Source organism: Stenella coeruleoalba (genome assembly GCF_951394435.1).
Source record: "Stenella coeruleoalba genome assembly, chromosome: 11".
Classification (NCBI taxonomy): Eukaryota; Metazoa; Chordata; class Mammalia; order Artiodactyla; family Delphinidae; genus Stenella; species Stenella coeruleoalba.
This window is the reverse complement of record NC_137157.1, coordinates 57,034,270-57,050,142: the sequence shown is the minus strand read 5'-3', so window position 1 is coordinate 57,050,142 and position 15,873 is coordinate 57,034,270. Positions and strand designations below refer to the sequence as shown.

Below are 15,873 nucleotides of genomic sequence, written 5' to 3'. Positions count from 1 at the left end.
GAGAGTCCGCCTGCCGATGCAGGGGACACGGGTTCATGCCCCGGTCCAGGGGGACCCCACATGCCGCGGAGCGGCTGGGCGCGTGAGCCACGGCCGCCGGGCCTGCGCGTCCGGAGCCTGTGCTCCGCGGCGGGAGAGGCCCGCGTACCGCAAAAAAAAAAAAGGGCTGAAGACCTGAATAGATGTTTTTCCCAACATCCTTACAGATGTTGTAAGGAGACAGAAAGTAGAATGGTGGTTGCCAGGGATCTGGGGGAGGGAAAATGAAGAGTTTGTGTTTAATGAGTATAGAGTTTCAGTTTTGCAAGATAAAAATAGTTCTATGGATGTTGGGTGGTGATGGTTGCACAGTGATGTGAATGTAGTTAATGCCACAGAACTGTAAAAATGGTTAGTATGGTAAATTTTGTGTTACATGTATTATATCACAGTTAAAAAAAAGAAAGTTATACCTGTGACTGAGGAAGCAGGGGGCCACCCACAGCCCTAAGGTATGGTGTGTCCCATGCAATATTTGGGACGTACTTACGCTAAAAAATGATTTGTTATTTATCTGAGATTCATATTTAATTGTCATGCACTTTTTATTTGCAAACTCTGGCAACCCTACCCAAGAAGCCACACTTGCCATTTGAACCAGAACTTGCTTTGAGTGATGAAAGCTAGCAATAGCATTCTAAGAAATGTAAAATACCAGAGAACTCTATCTTACCCTTTTTCACCTGTGTTACTTCCCTGTGTTAGCCAGCTACTTACACTGAGAATGATGACGTACGTAAAAGGAAAGACCAGGCAACCTAGAGTTCCTATTCCTTTCAGTCCTTCCTTAGTCATCAGTTAGCCTAAGGTAGAGGGTTGGTTGCTAGAATATGCATGTATCAAGAAGTGAAATAAAAACAATTGAATTAGTTTTGTGCAGTGTTTCCACTGTTTTCATAAGAGCTAAATGAATATACAAGCTATGAGAAAATAAAATAGGGAAACCCAAGAAAACTTTCCTAAGGAAATGGTGTTTGTGGTGAGATCTGAAAAATGAGTAGGCATTAATCAGGTGAAGGAAAGATATGGGGTGTAAAAATAAGGGCAGAGACCTTAAGATGAAAGGAAGCATGATGATTTGAGGAATTGATTGGGGCCGGGATGGCTGGAGCACAGATATACAGATGAGTCTGGAGTGAGTAACATGGCCTGGCCACTCAGAACCCCGTAGGCTGGATTAGTGGTTGTCCTAAGCATATCGAGAAGCCACTGCAGAGCTTTAAGCACCTTTAAGACTGTTCAGGCTGCAGTGTATCGCAGGAGAACAAAAGTGACTGTGAGAAGGCCAGTTCAGAGATACTTGCTGTACGATGGTGCTTTGAATCAGAGATCTCAGTGGTTGAGCTGGAGAGAAGCAGATGGAATTGAGGGTTTTAGGAGGACTTGATGAGGGTTAAATAAGGAGCTGACAGCGTGCAAGGTGTTGGATAATTCCTAAGTACCTGGCTTGTGAAACTTGAGAAGTGAGGGTGTTGGTCCTTGGGTGGAGGACACTAGGAGAGAGCTGGGTTTCAGAGAGGACAGGTGGGAGTGGGTTGTGATTGAGATTGGGCACTTGTGGAGGTATTGGTTAGGCAGCTGGGATTGTGGACCTTGGTTACACTCTCCCTAACCACAATTAAAATTTGTGATATCTTTCAAAGGTAAAGGGAAAGCAAAAGTATTTTGGATGAAAAATGAATACAGAAGGACTAACTCGCCTGCCTCTGATTTATTATCCTGGGCAGATACCCCGGAGCTGTGTCTGATAGGAAATCCCAGTGCTGGGGGTGGCTTGAAGTAAAATGATATAGACCAGGATCATCCTTTGTAAGTTTTATAGATGAGATGGTAGCTTCTTCAGACTGTGACACCACATCCTTTGGTATCTTCCCATCCATGTTTAAAAATCTGAGCTTCCTTCTTACAAGATCTTGCATGACTTGGCCTCAGTCTACGTCTCTAATGTCATCTGGCTTTCCTCTCCCTAGATTCTAGCCAGGCTGGCTCCCTGCTTGTTCCTTTCACGAACCAAACTTGCTCTGCCTCAGGCCTTTTGAACTCGAGTTCTCTTCTTGGTGTGCACCTCCCTTGCTCTATTAATGACAGCTCCTTCTCTGCACGAGGTTTAAGCTTAAATTCCTCCTCCTCAGTGGAGCCTTCCCTGTTCATCCAACCTAAACACTTGTGCTCATCACTTTCTATTCCATTACCCTGTTTTATTTTCTTCATTTATCTCACACTCGCCTAAATTGGGCTTACGTATTTTCTCATCTATTTCTCCCTATTGAATGAACCCTTATGAGAATGGCAACTGGGTCTACTACCTTGTTCAGTGCCTTCAGACCTATCACAGTGTCTGTTAAGGTGGAGGTGCTCAATACACTTCTGCTTAGGGAATGAGTTCTATTAGGCATTGGGAAAACACAGATAAATGTTGAGTAGGAATCTAAATCTTGAGGGCTGCAAGTGTCAGACTTTGGAGTAACATTGGTGCTCTAGAGAAGGGTAGGGTGTGGGGGACAAGTTCTGTGCAGAGATATGAAGGCCAAGTAGTTCTGAAAAGTCCACTAGAAACATTCTTAGCCCTCCTCAGACTCACTGACCTATATTAACCCAAATCCCCTTCCCTATGATAACGTGGGGAAGCACCTCAAACACCACAGCTCGAAGGCTACTACCTGGTATACCTGGTACTGCTGTTGCCAGCATGTACGTTGTATATAGAAACAATGTAAGCTCCCTCTTTGAGAAAGAAAATATAAAATCAGAAGCATGAGTCTCCTTTAAGAGGAAAATCATCTTTAATTAAAGGAAAACTAGTAAACAGTCTGCTTGGACCTAAAATTGCTTCGTTTCTGCATGCTATTAAATTGGATTTATGATCTAATAAAGCAAACAAAGGGCTTTGGATAGCTGAACAATAAACTAAGATGAAAATTTTTGAGAAAGATTAAAATCGATAAACCCTGTTCTCTACAATAAGGGACAGATTTCTTCTCTGGATTTTTCTTCCATACAATATAAAGAGATAGGGACTGTCTTGCTGTCAGATTGTCTTGCTACAAGACTACACTTCTATGCTTGTAAAGCTTATTTTAAGCATTGCAGAAAATCATAAAGCATGGCCGGTTTAGGGAATAATCACAGGTTAGAAATTTTACCCACTTAATCAACTCAGATATAACTGAACCTAAAATAAACTTTCTAGCAACAATGTAGAGAATGAATCCCCAAAATGAAGAGCTGGTTCTGATCTGAATCCTGAATAGCATCAGTCAGTGACAGCCCGCTGCACTTGCCCCTAGTATTGGCTGGGGTCATCTCCAGGGTCATACCCCAGATGGAACTTGGAAGGCCACTGCCAACGTCTGCCTCTCTGATCTTTTAGCTCATTTTTTGTATGCTTAAGTCCTTGATCAACCCTCTTATGATTGAGATATTCTTTTAAAAAACCATTATTTTTCTGAACATAAAAGTTACATGTATATATTATAGGAAGTACAGAAAAATATAAAGGAGATAGAAATCCCTGTATCATAGCATCAAAGGGAAAAAAAGGTTAATATTTTGGGGTATTTTTACCTGGGCTAAGTTGTTTTATTTTTTTAGAAAATTTGTCTTATAATGTGTTATTTCCTGCTTTTTCTTTTTAGTTAACATATCATGAACATTTCCCCATGACATAAACTGCTTTTTTGTGGAAATAATATTAATGGCCCCATAAATATTCCATTGTATAGATTACCATTCCCCTACTTTTATTTATTTATTTAATACATTTATTTATTTATTTATTTATTTGGCTGCCTTGGGTCTTTGTTGCTGCGCGTGGGCTTTCTCTAGTTGTGGTGAGCGGGGGCTACTCTTTGTTGTGATGTGCGGGCTTTTCATTGTGGTGGCTTCTCGTTGCAGAGCAAGGGCTCTAGGCGCATGGGCTTCAGTAGTTGTGGCACATGGCTCAGTAGCTGTGGCTCATGGGTTCAGTAGCTGTGGCTTGCAGGTTCAGTAGCTGTGGCTTGCAGGCTCTAGAGCGCAGTCTCAGTAGTTGTGGTGCACGGGCTTAGTTGCTCCGCAGCATGTGGGATCTTCCCGGACCAGGGATCGAACCTGTGTCTCCTGCATTGGCAGGTGGATTCTTAACCATTGTGCCACCAGGGAAGTCCCTCCCCTACTTTTATTTATTTATTTTTTATAATTTATTAATTTATTTTTGGCTGTGTGGGTCTTCGTTTCTGTGCGTGGGCTTTCTCTAGTTGCTGCGAGCGGGGGCCACTCTTCATTGCAGTGCGTGGGCCTCTCACTGTCGCGGCCTCTCTTGTTGCGGAGCACAAGCTCCAGACGCGCAGGCTCAGTAGTTGTGGCTCACGGGCCTAGTTGCTCCGCGGCATGTGGGATCTTCCCAGACCAGGGCTCGAACCTGTGTCCCCTGCATTGGCAGGCAGATTCTCAACCACTGCACCACCAGGGAAGCCCCCCCTCCCCTACTTTTAGACGAGTGGATTGTTTCCAGTCTCTTCCCTCTCTATCTTGTTCCCGCCCTCCCTGCCTTCCTTGAATTTTGTAAATCTCAATTAAGCTGTTAATTCTTTTCAAGATGGCAGATTGAGTTATATAGTTAAGTCATAACTTGATAATCTTTAGTAACATACCACATTTTATTAATCATTAGTAGTCGCAGAAGAATGAAAAAAATGTAGAGTTGGGAGAGATGGTTGAGTAAGTATTGCCAAATACCAAACTTTTATTTTCAGTGAAGGTGAGGTTTAGTTTTAGGACCAACATTATACAGAGAAAGGTTTCACTGTCATATAGACTAGTTTCCATTCAGACTACAAAATGCTTCCGGCTCTGTCACATAAAATGAGATGCGTTTACGGAAACTTCTCGGTTTGCAGCTTCAAATCTGAGTTGCTCTTGGCATTTGTCTCCTTTCCTGCCAGGCAGAGGTGCTCTGTACAGTTTCTGCTCCACACCACTGGCCACGTGATTCTGTTCCTCTCAGCATGTTATATTCTACGTCAAGTTCTGGTAGCCCATGTGATTCTTTGCTTCCTTGTATTCTTTATCATGGTGCCATTTTGGGCAAGAATCCTTCAAGACCGTGACTAATATTTTTCTTATGGACATCAAACAGATAGTGGGGCATCTGAACCGAGGCCTGTTACCTTTTCCCAATCAGTGAAATCCTGGATGTGCTTATCGAAGTGAGCGTCGCTCATCTAGCTAGGTGAATAGTTGCCCACTGGATTTAGCAGCTGATTCTCCTAGAGATGATCCATATTCTTTTAGTTACAGGGATAAGCAACAGAATGTTGTGTTGGTGGAGAAGGTGGTTGCAGTAATGACGGGGATATTTTTGAGTAGAAAATACACAATAAACCCAGTGTAAAGCATGGAAGGTCTGGATTCCGGGTTTAGGATGAAGCTGGGAAAAATTCTCAGGGTTCCCTTGTGAAGAACTTTTCTTCCGAGTTCAGGAAGAGGTGATAAAGGATCAGATGTGATACCCCTTGGTCTTCTTTACTCCTTTTCCAGGGAGAGCTGCATTCTTCATAGAGGAGCTGCAGTAGCTGTGGCAGAAAGTGCCAGGTAGGTCAAAATAGTGAGAGTCCCAGCGGTGAGTAGCCACAGTGCACTGTGGTCCAGATGGCAGAGCTAGTCAGCTGTACTGCTAAGAAGGTGGCTTCTAATTTGTTTTTATCAGTAATTTTTTATGAACAGCTTTGTTGGATTAGAGTTCTAGAAGTATTTGGGAAGATGTAAATGCTCGATCACTTTTCGTATGAAAACTCAGTTTCTTTTTTTTCTTTTTTTCTTTTTTTTTGCGGTACGCGGGCCTCTCACTGTTGCGGCCTCTCCCGTTGTGGAGCACAGGCTCCGGACGCGCAGGCTCAGTGGCCATGGCTCACGGGCCCAGCCGCTCCGCGGCATGTGGGATCCTCCCGGACCGGGGCACGAACCCACGTCCCCTGCATCGGCAGGCAGACTCTCAACCACTGCTCCACCAGGGAAGCCCTGTTTCTTTTTTTAAACTGTGTTGGTGGAAGTCACACAGTCAGTCCTTGGAAGAGTCTGGGAGAGTTCAGGCCAGTGGCCGGAGTTCACAGAGTCTGTGAGGACAGCACTGGGGTCCAGGCTGCTTCTCTGCATCAGTAGTGACATGTTAGGCTGAGGTCTCTGCTTGCACCTAACATTTCCCTTTAGAAAACATCTTGCCTCTCTCAGGATTTCAGGTCTCATTGCTGCGAGTTCAGGAAGAGGCGGTGTAGTCGGGGTGGAAACAGGTACTTGGGGTCGCCTCAGGAGTGAGCAGTAGAGGGCTGTGTGTATGGTTGCAGGTGGTGGCATCCTCACAGGATTGATTTTGTATATTGATGGAAGTCCTGGCTGACTACGTTATTATTCATGGCAACAATTTTAGGTAGTTAATTATTTATTACATCCTTTCCCCCTAGTGGATGTAACGGAACAAGAATCTTTATACCAGGGCTACACAAGTGTTGTCCTTTTACCTTTTGTAATGGAAGGCACTTTTGCCAGTTTAAAGATAATTGCTATCATTAAATATTGATAGAGCCTTTTTTTTTTTTAAGTTTCTAGAAGTTAAAATGAAGGGAACAACTGGGAAATATAATCAATGTGCCCTGGACTTTTCATCCAATGAGACTTGGACCTCAAGGAGTAAGAAAATTATGTGGAAGGAGGATGCCTTCCTATTTGTTTTTTAACAACAGGCCTCCCAGGTTCTAATTATTGCCTGACATGTGAGCCAAAGGAGACATTTTACAAGGCAGAATATAAGAAAGAACTAGCACTTTACTACTGATATCAAACCAGAGTATAACTGTGTGTCTTCTATAACTGAGGGCATGCTGCCCTGAAAAGGGTTTAGAGGGAAGTTGTTAGGTGTAAATTGGCCTCAGCAATAGAAACAAGGCTAATTAGAAGAAGGCAAAGGCCTCTGACATCACTATGCAGAATGGAGTCTCAGGCTTGAACAACTACAACAGTGGCAGGCTCTGGACAGATGAAAGCAGAGGAAATTGTGAGTGGGAATGGACCTTGTCTTTAGCAGTAGAAGGAACAGAGCAGTCAAACCCTGGAGCTCTGTCCTGTAGGGCTTTGGCTGCCTTGAGAAGCGCACACGCTCTACCTTTTTCCTCCTGTCCCAGGTTACTCTCCAATGGCATTTACTTTTATACGAATAAAATGAAGTTGCTCATTCACTTTCTCTTTCCAAAAAGGATTTGAAGAAGTTAATGGAACATCAAGGGTGAACTCAAATGGAGGAAAATAACTTACAAATAGGTAATGTGGAGTCTCAAGCGGGAGATTGTGCCTGTGGGATGAGGGAGGGGACGGGTTTGCCTAGTAGCAATGGCGATGGCATGCTATGGTGGCTGTGGGGAGCTGTTTAACAGAAGATTGCTGCGCGTGTGTGTGTGTGTGTGTGTGTGTGTGTGTGTGTGTGCGCGCGCGTGCGCATGTGTGTTTGTGTATGTGTAGGGTGGTCATTTTAACCTCCTATTACTGGGTCAGCCTGCAGCCACTGTTAAGGCTTCACAGATTTGGAAGGGCTGTGTGTTTCATTTGGGGAAATTTTAAGGTCTCCCTTAACATTTAGCCACCCCTGGAGGCCCCAGTCTGGTTAGGAATGTTTCGGTGGGTGAATGGCAGAGCTCTTTGGCACTGGCAGCTGGAACCTTGCACACACACACTTCTTCCTTCCTCTGATTGTGTTAAGTCAGCGTAGCCCTCGGACCCCGTGGCTGGCAGTCCGGGGACGTCCCCCCGTTGGTTTTGTCAGGGCAGTATTGGGAATTTTTGGTGGCATCTTTTACCAGCTCTCAAAATTTTCTCAGATACATCTTGATGAGATGAGACCTAGAAGAAAAAGGGAAATCTTATTGGGATTGAACAAAAAATACAACATTTGAAATAACATTTTGAAATAAAATTGGCTGTTAGCAACGGAGAACTTAGGACTGTGGATAGTGGTATGTTAAAATTCACATGCCTCACACAGATGTGCAGAGCAAATGGAGTTTCTTTGTTTCCTAAAACTGATGTAATCTTCCTTTACCAGACCACACTCAAGCTGCGTGGGGGTAGGTAGTGGGAAGTGTGGAAATTAACTTTAAACTTGTCAATTTATGCTATCTCTGTACCTTTGGGTTTAAATAGTCTCTCTTGGATGACTAAGTTCCCTTTGGGTAAATATTCAGTCTTTTAGATGCCCATCCCCCTGCCCCTCCCACTCTAAAATGGTACCTAGATAGATGGAAGGGTAGGGTGTGTGTGACCTCATGTTAGCAGGGGAGAGATGGGAGTTTCAGACCCATGCAGTGTCCTTTGGTTCCTCATTGATCTTCACCGGGCCATGGCTGATCTGTCTGTTCCCTGTGCTACTGTTGGAGAGGGCCTATCTGCTCATTTGGAGGTCAGATCCCCAATATTGAGTTCTTGCTTTAGGCTCTGATCATGAAGCCCTTGACTGCAGCAACCATTTTGTCCTAATTGCAGCTCCTCACAGGTCCCCTCTGGTTTCTGAACCCCTGTTCCGGAGCAGGTGAGAGGTCCCAGATCTCTTGATACCTTCTTTTTTTTTTTTTTTAAACTTAAAAAAAAAATTAATTTTTGGCTGCATTGGGTCTTCGTTGCTGTGTGCAGGCTTTCTCTAGTTGCGGTGAGTGGGGGCTACTCTTTGTTGTGGTGTGCAGGCTTCTCACTGCGGTGGCTTCTCTTGTTGTGGAGCACGGGCTCTATGCACGTGGGCTTCAGTAGTTGTGGCTCACGGGCTCTAGAGCGCAGGCTCAGTAGTTGTGGCGCACGGGCTTAGTTGCTCCGCCACATGTGGGATCTTTCTGGGCCAGGGCTCGAACCCGTGTCCCCTGCATCGGCAGGCGGATTCTTAACCACTCCGCCGCCAGGGAAGCCCTTGGATGCCTTCTTAAAAAAGTTTTTTTTTATTGAAGTATAGTTGATTTACAATGTTGAATTAGTTTCAGGTGCACAGCGAAGTGATTCAGTTATATATATATATATATATATATATATATATATTTGTTTTTCAAATTCTTTTCCATTCTAGGTTATTCCAAGACACTGAGTATAGTTCCCCGTGCTATACAGTAGGTCCTTGCTGGTTGCATGCCTTGCTCAAGCCTTGGGCAGCCAGGAGCACTGCCAGGGCTCCTCTGTCTAGGCTCCTCCCTCTACCAGGGCTGCACTTTTTTCCCATGCTGCTTAGGATGAAGCCCTCCCTGTAGCCTCACAGGCTTCCCAAGCTCTGCCCAGGAAAGCACACCAAATCACAAATCCTACCAAAAGCTCCAGTGCTTATCTGTGTCTGTCTGTGTGGATGTTTCTAACATGCCTCCTACTCCCAGAGCCCCACTTCAGAGTGGACAGTGAAATCACGGGTATTTGATCTCTCCTCCCCGTATTGCACCTGGGATTTGGAAGTGGAAAGCTTTCCATTTTCTCTTCCTGTCTGGAAGGGCCTTTCTCCACATCATATTCTCCTCCTTCCTGATGTGGCATTGACTTTCGCCTCCTGTTGCACCATCATAACGGAGTGGCTGCCAGGGAACAAGAACCATACATCAGTAATAGTTTCACAAATATTTTCCCAGTTATGTGCATATTAGGAGACAGTGGGGAGCCCCTGGCATCCTTCCAGTTGTTGTGGAAGTTTTCTGTTGTAACAGTTATTGGGAATGGAAGAGGAGTGGTGGTTGATCAAATACTATGTATGGTTTTACTAAACATTAAAATCATAAATGTGGGAACTGGAAACCTTTTGCCTCTGCAAATTGAGCATCCACAGTTTTGTGTTAGAAACTGCTGTTAAAACTCCCTGCTTTCAGAACTTGGCTGCTGTAAAGGTCCTGAAAAAAAATTGCAGTTTGGCTGGAAATGTTCATGCTTGGTTTCAGCACATTCACAGAACATTCACAGGAAATAATTGCAAGTTCACACAATATGATCTGTGTGGGTGTGATTCAGATCAGCTCTCAAGAGCACAGAATGAAGGCTCTCAGCCATTTATGCAAAGAAACATTAAAATAATGATAAAGGGATCCAGTATGATTGAGGGGAGTGGAAAAGAATTAGATATTAAGGCACAAGTTTTTATCTTTTTGGGAATCAAAAGCTGCTGGGCACATCAATGGATTTGAACTTCTATTGAGAAGTACTCTTAGGGTTTTAAGGACTTGAGTCGTGTTAGTTTTGTTTACTGAATCCTGGTCATAATAACATTTCATTTTGTGGGGAAATAATAGGAGGCAGGAACAACGAAGGAGCACAGAAGGGGACTTTCTCTTTATAAAAAAAAAGTGCGAAAGATTTGAGACTTGACTCTCACCAAATGGGGAAGAAAGTATCTTTGTGCAGCCAATCTTGTGTCCTGAGAGACCTCTGAGTACCAAACCTTGATCTGAACACTGTGAGGGCTAAGTGGGAAGGTGGAAGATGGGACCTGACCTTGAGATTCATATAACCTATTCTGGGAGGTAGAACATTCTTACGTGGAAGTATGGCTTCACAAAACTAAATACAAGTTAACACCAATTAAGAGGTGCCCAAATGAAAACAGAAATCTGAAAACATGAACCTGGAAGACTAGAATCATGTATATAAAACAGCTATATGTATGACTAATGATCAAATATACGATAAAGACATAAATATATAGTTCAATTTAACCATAATTATAGCTCGCATCTGAGTTGTACTTGACAGTTTTCAGAGCATTTTCAGATACTTATTTTCACATTTTTCACATACAGTTGTTACAGCATGGACTCACCACTGCTGTTCTCCACCACTAGAACCGTGCCTAACATGTAGTGGGCACTCAGTTTTTTTTTTCTTAATGACTTAAAACAACAAACATTTATCATCTCACACACCTTCTTTGTGAGAGGCCTCGCGACGGCGGCTAGCTGCCTCCAGGGTGAGCAGTGCAAGAGACAGCAGTGATTATTTGTTGAATGAATGAACCATATAGTTTCAAGGAGCCTCAGAGGTATTCTGGATCCTCCTCCAATTCAAGCAGTTCTCTTCACTGATAGTGTTTAAACATTTCCAGTGACGGTGAGCACATGGCCTCTTCAAGTGGCCCATTCCATCGTCAATAATGAAATCAGCTACCACGCTGGACATTATGCTAGGTCATCTTCCTACCACACTGTGCTCCCTCCTGTCAAATACCTCTGATTATAAGAAAGCTCTTTCTTGCTTTGAATTGAAATCTGCCTCTTACCACCTTCCTCCAACTGTATTCATTTTGTTCTCCTAAGCTTTAGATGGGGTGCCCATCAGGACACCTTTTGAGAAAAATTGAGAGTTTTGAAAGTGAAAGGAGCTACAAATAATTAAAATGAACGTGTTTTGATGTGTTTTCTAATTCATTAGCGAAGTTTTTTTTTTTGGATTTTACACCAACTTTATTAAAAATTTTTCAAGTTCAATTACTGTAACCATGTATATAAATAAAAAATTAGTAAATTTTACCATTATAGTTACATTTTTGTTGGTGGAATGTTGCATTATTTGGACATAATTATAAATTATGTTATACTGTAATCAGTGCCAAGTCATTTCTGCTCCATAGGTTGTACCTATATATTTTTTGTTGTTGTTTGTACTAGGAAATATATCAGACTTATCTGAACAGCCATTGACACAGCATGATTAGAACACATGGATTTTAATCAAGGTTTTCTTTTCAGCTGCTCTCTCCATGGGTTCCTTAATTTAGTAAGAATATTGCTTTGACCATGACACTGTACTCTGAAAATTATATTTCCACCATAGAAATTTTAATATCCACTCTTGAACTTCTTCATGAGATGAGTAGAAATACTGAAAATATTAGAGCTATTTTTGGAATGAACTGATTTTCTCTTTGAAACTTCAGTCCTGATCCTGATGGAAAACTGACAGTTTTTAACTGAAGTTTTTCTGCTTACAGAGTCAATCCATGCAGCCTTCTCTTTATTTTTGGTATATGCACAGAAACATTTGGAATATAAAATAAGTGAAATTAATTTAGAAGGACAGTCATTTGATCTAGATCAACAGTTGTGTCTCACAGAGTGATATATAAATAAATCTTGTGCAGTTGAAAGTGTTAAACCTTTATCTTTGGGCACAGTCTTCTGAAAATAGCTTTTGAAGTAGACGCTGACTCTTTTCAGAGATTCGTGTCTTCAGGTTTTCATGTGGTCAGTGACATCACTATAGCCCCCACGGTGGATGGTAACTCTTAACATTCTTGAAAAATAGAAATTTAGTACTTATTATTTTATTAATAAGCACTTAAAAAATCATTGCTGCGAAAGGTTTATTACAAAATAAAAAAGCATTACCAAATAATAGAACTCCCTACAATAAATGGCAAAAACACTGGAGTAGGGTGTTTAGACTACTTTCTGTGTTGTAGTCTATGGCAGGACAGGCCAGAGTCCGCTTTAAATTTCCCACATTTCCCACTCTTTGGTGCGGTGGTCCCCAACATTTTTGGCCCCAGGGACCGGTTTCGTGGAAGACATTTTTTCCACTGGCGTGGGTGCGGGTGGGGGTGGGGAATGGTTCGGGTGGTGATGTGAGCGATGGGGAGCGATGGGAAGCGGCAGATGAAGCTTCGCTCGCTCGCCTGCCCGCCACTCACCTCCTGCTGTGCGGACCGTTCCTAACGGCCCCAGGGTCCAAGGCCTGGGGCTTGGGAACCCCTGCTTTGGTGAACTGGGGGGTGTGCCGTCTTTGTGCATCCAGACATCTCAGGGGCCAGTCCACCAAGCTGCCAGTAGAGGGAGCAATGCTGAATCTGTCTTCCACACCTGAGATGGGTAGTTTCTCCTGTGTTTGTATACGAATGTCGTTTATCATATGGGTGAGTGAGCACCCTGCATGCTGTTCTTGAAAGGGAGGTACTGGTTACATTGCCTCTGGAAAGAGTCTGGAAAAGAGAGATGGGTTGTTAATCCTCTTTCAGTTGGAAACCATGTGTAAAAGTTAGATCTCTGTTCATTGCATATAGGTCTTACACAAAGTTAAGTGAAAATTAAGGCGGAAGGCGGAAGTACAAAGTGGAAGTCTACCAAACCCATTCTGAGTTATCTTCATGCAGCTTTAATAAAAATGTTTCCAATAGGACGAAGGCTAAACTGGCCCTGGGTCAACAGACAAAGCCAGTACCGTCCTAGGGACAATGAGAGTTATGTTCATTCTAGTTAAGGAGAAGTAACTGCTCTCCTTCACCATGGCTTAGCCCTTCTCATGTTCGAAGCTTCCTTCTTTGCTTCAATTGACCTCTTCTCTGAGCTAAGCATCCTCAGTTCCTTCCTCTGTTAATCCTATGAAGGAGATGCCTGTAATGTCCTCTCTCTGGGTGAAGGGTAGGACTATTCAGTGTCCTTACTTTTACTTCATGTTTGATGAGCTGATCAACCCCCTGTTCCCACCTATGTGGGTCAGCTCCTCTGGCACTGCCCTTGGCCATGATGGGCTACGTGCGGTATATAGGAAAAAAGAATTCCGGGACAAGATAGGCAGCTATTTCGTGCTCCCAGTTCTGTCCAGAGGACAGACTGTTTCTCTGCTTCCTTCCCCCCACCTCCATTCATTTTACCTGTCCTGTGCTGTCTTCTCTGCCAGCCTCTTCTATGCCACTTGCTTCTTTGGAAGCTCGGCTTTGAATCTGGGTCTGTCCTAAGTTATCTAAAAGCCAGTGGAGAGGATGATGAGTTGGCTTCTTCTGTCTTATCACGGTGGTCTGGCTCACCTCTATTCTTCCTTTAACCTATGACATTCACATGCTTTCTACACCTGGCAGTTCTTATAAAATTCGTGTGTACATAACTTGTTACCTTAAATGAGCACTTTTTTCATGGTAGAGGAAGAAGAGGAACACATTATCCTGGAGTCAGAATTGAACTTAGTTCTCAGACTTTGTCTACTGCTTATTTCCGCAAAACGCGTTATATGTGCCCTTATAGAACTGCTGGTTGCTCTTTAATTTAGATGCCTGTTGTATAGACCATCAGGCACGAGGAACACACCCTCACGTCTCCTTCTAGAGAACCTCCCTAGATCTCCTTTCCCTACCTCACCTGTGCTCATTACATTGCTGCCCACATTGCTCCAGGCAGAGGGTGAAAACATCGGAGGGAGATGTCAAGGCGGTGAGCGCAAGGCTGGACAACTTTACAAAGTGATCAGTCAGAGCAGAAGATTGTAGATTGTGGTGTAAGTGATTCCTGTCCCACTCTTCACCCATAGAAATGGTGCAGGGTTTAGACTTGCTAATGGGCTCACAGAATGCTGTTGCTGGTCAGAATCTTTGCAATCATATGTGTCCAATCCTTTCATTTTACAGAAGAGAAATCAGAAGTTCAGGGAGATGTCAGTCTGGGAGTAGAATATGTGTCCCTTGACTCTGCTCATCACAGAGTCTTCTTATTCATGGGTACCTGGCATAGTAAGAGTTGGGGGACAGAAGAGAAAAGAGCAGGGATTTTGGAAAAAGCATTGGTCTGGGAGTCAGGAAATTTCTGTTCTAATACCATTTCTGTCATCACATATCTGCATGATTTTAGGAAGTCAGTTTCCTTCTTTAAGCATCAGTAACCTTATTTATGAATTGATAATGTCTAATGTCTCTTCCATCTCTAAAGTTCCACTGTGTGGTTGCTTTTCTTCTAGCATTTGCTGAGACTTACTATGGGTTAGGTCCTGTGCTAAACACATATTTAACCTGTAAACGATTCTGAGGTACATTCTGTTATTATCCCATTTTACAGATGAGGAATCTGGAAAACAGAGGTTAAATAAATTGCTCAAGTTTCCAGAGCTAATAAGTGGCAGAGTTTGGAACATAACTCCAAAGCACACCCAGTGAGTGGAAGATAAACGTATGCATGTGTGTGTGTGTGTGTGTGTGTGTGTGTGTGTGTGTGTGTGTGTACACGTAAAGGAGTTCCTGAATCTGCTGTATGTACTGGGGCACCAAGGAGGTGTTTAGTATTAAAGGCTGAGAAACATTGAATTGAGTCCTAGGAGCAAATGTAAGATAATAGGTTTTGGGTAAATATGTTGCCCGCTGATGCCAGTTGAAGTCTTTGTGCAGATTGTTGAAAATGAAAGCATTTTCTTATTGAGCTACCGGACACATGCCTCATAGCTCTTAGTTCATTCTGGCTTCATAAAATGCCTTTGTTCGCTGTCATTTGCAATTACATTTCCCTGATTGCCTCCTCAAGTTAAAGTATTCTTCTCCACTTTCATAAAAAAGAGGCTAAAAATAATAGGCAATATTATAATAGTCAATTCATCATCAGAGAATTGATTTAAGATCTATTATGACAGGCAAGCAAAAGTGAAATTTTAATGAAGACTCTTGAACAACACTTTTTCCTCTTTGATTCTTTAATAGACTGACAGTTTGTCATTTTTAAAAGGGTTTGTATTTTGCACTGTCGTTATGCTGGGTATAGTGCCATATATTCTCTCTTACGAGGTGACGTCTCGAACAGAGCAATACTCCAGGTTTCCCATCTCCCAAGGGAAATGTGTATAGCATTACTTCTTGAAGTGCATGGTTTTTATATAGCAGTAATCCTCACATTTTTCTTTATTGAAGAATAATTTACATGTAGTAAAATGCACAGATCTTAAGTTCAATGATTTCTGATAAGTACATACACCTGGGTTATCATTCGAATCGCGATACGAAACATTTTTTTAATCTTTGAAAGTTCCCATGTGCCCCTTTTTAGTCAAATCCTCCCACTCAAGACAACCACTGTAGATACATTTTTTTCGGCCTATTGTTTGACTTCATAT

General features: G+C 42.8%; 1 long non-coding RNA gene and 1 pseudogene across 2 annotated transcripts in view; one reads left to right on the top strand and one right to left on the bottom strand.

The window, feature by feature from the left end:
* LOC307193896 (thymidylate synthase-like) overlaps positions 1-13,531 on the bottom strand; it is a 45,711-nt pseudogene extending 32,180 nt beyond the window's left edge. The window contains exons 1-2 of the transcript in view: positions 13,451-13,531; positions 12,701-12,888 (exon numbers count right to left, since the gene is read on the bottom strand). The product of the transcript in view is annotated as a thymidylate synthase-like (transcript). The remainder of the gene's footprint in view (positions 1-12,700; positions 12,889-13,450) is intronic.
* The window catches only part of LOC307194083, a 461,642-nt gene that overhangs the window by 70,474 nt on the left and 375,295 nt on the right, over positions 1-15,873 (top strand). The gene's annotated exons all lie outside the window — the stretch shown is intronic.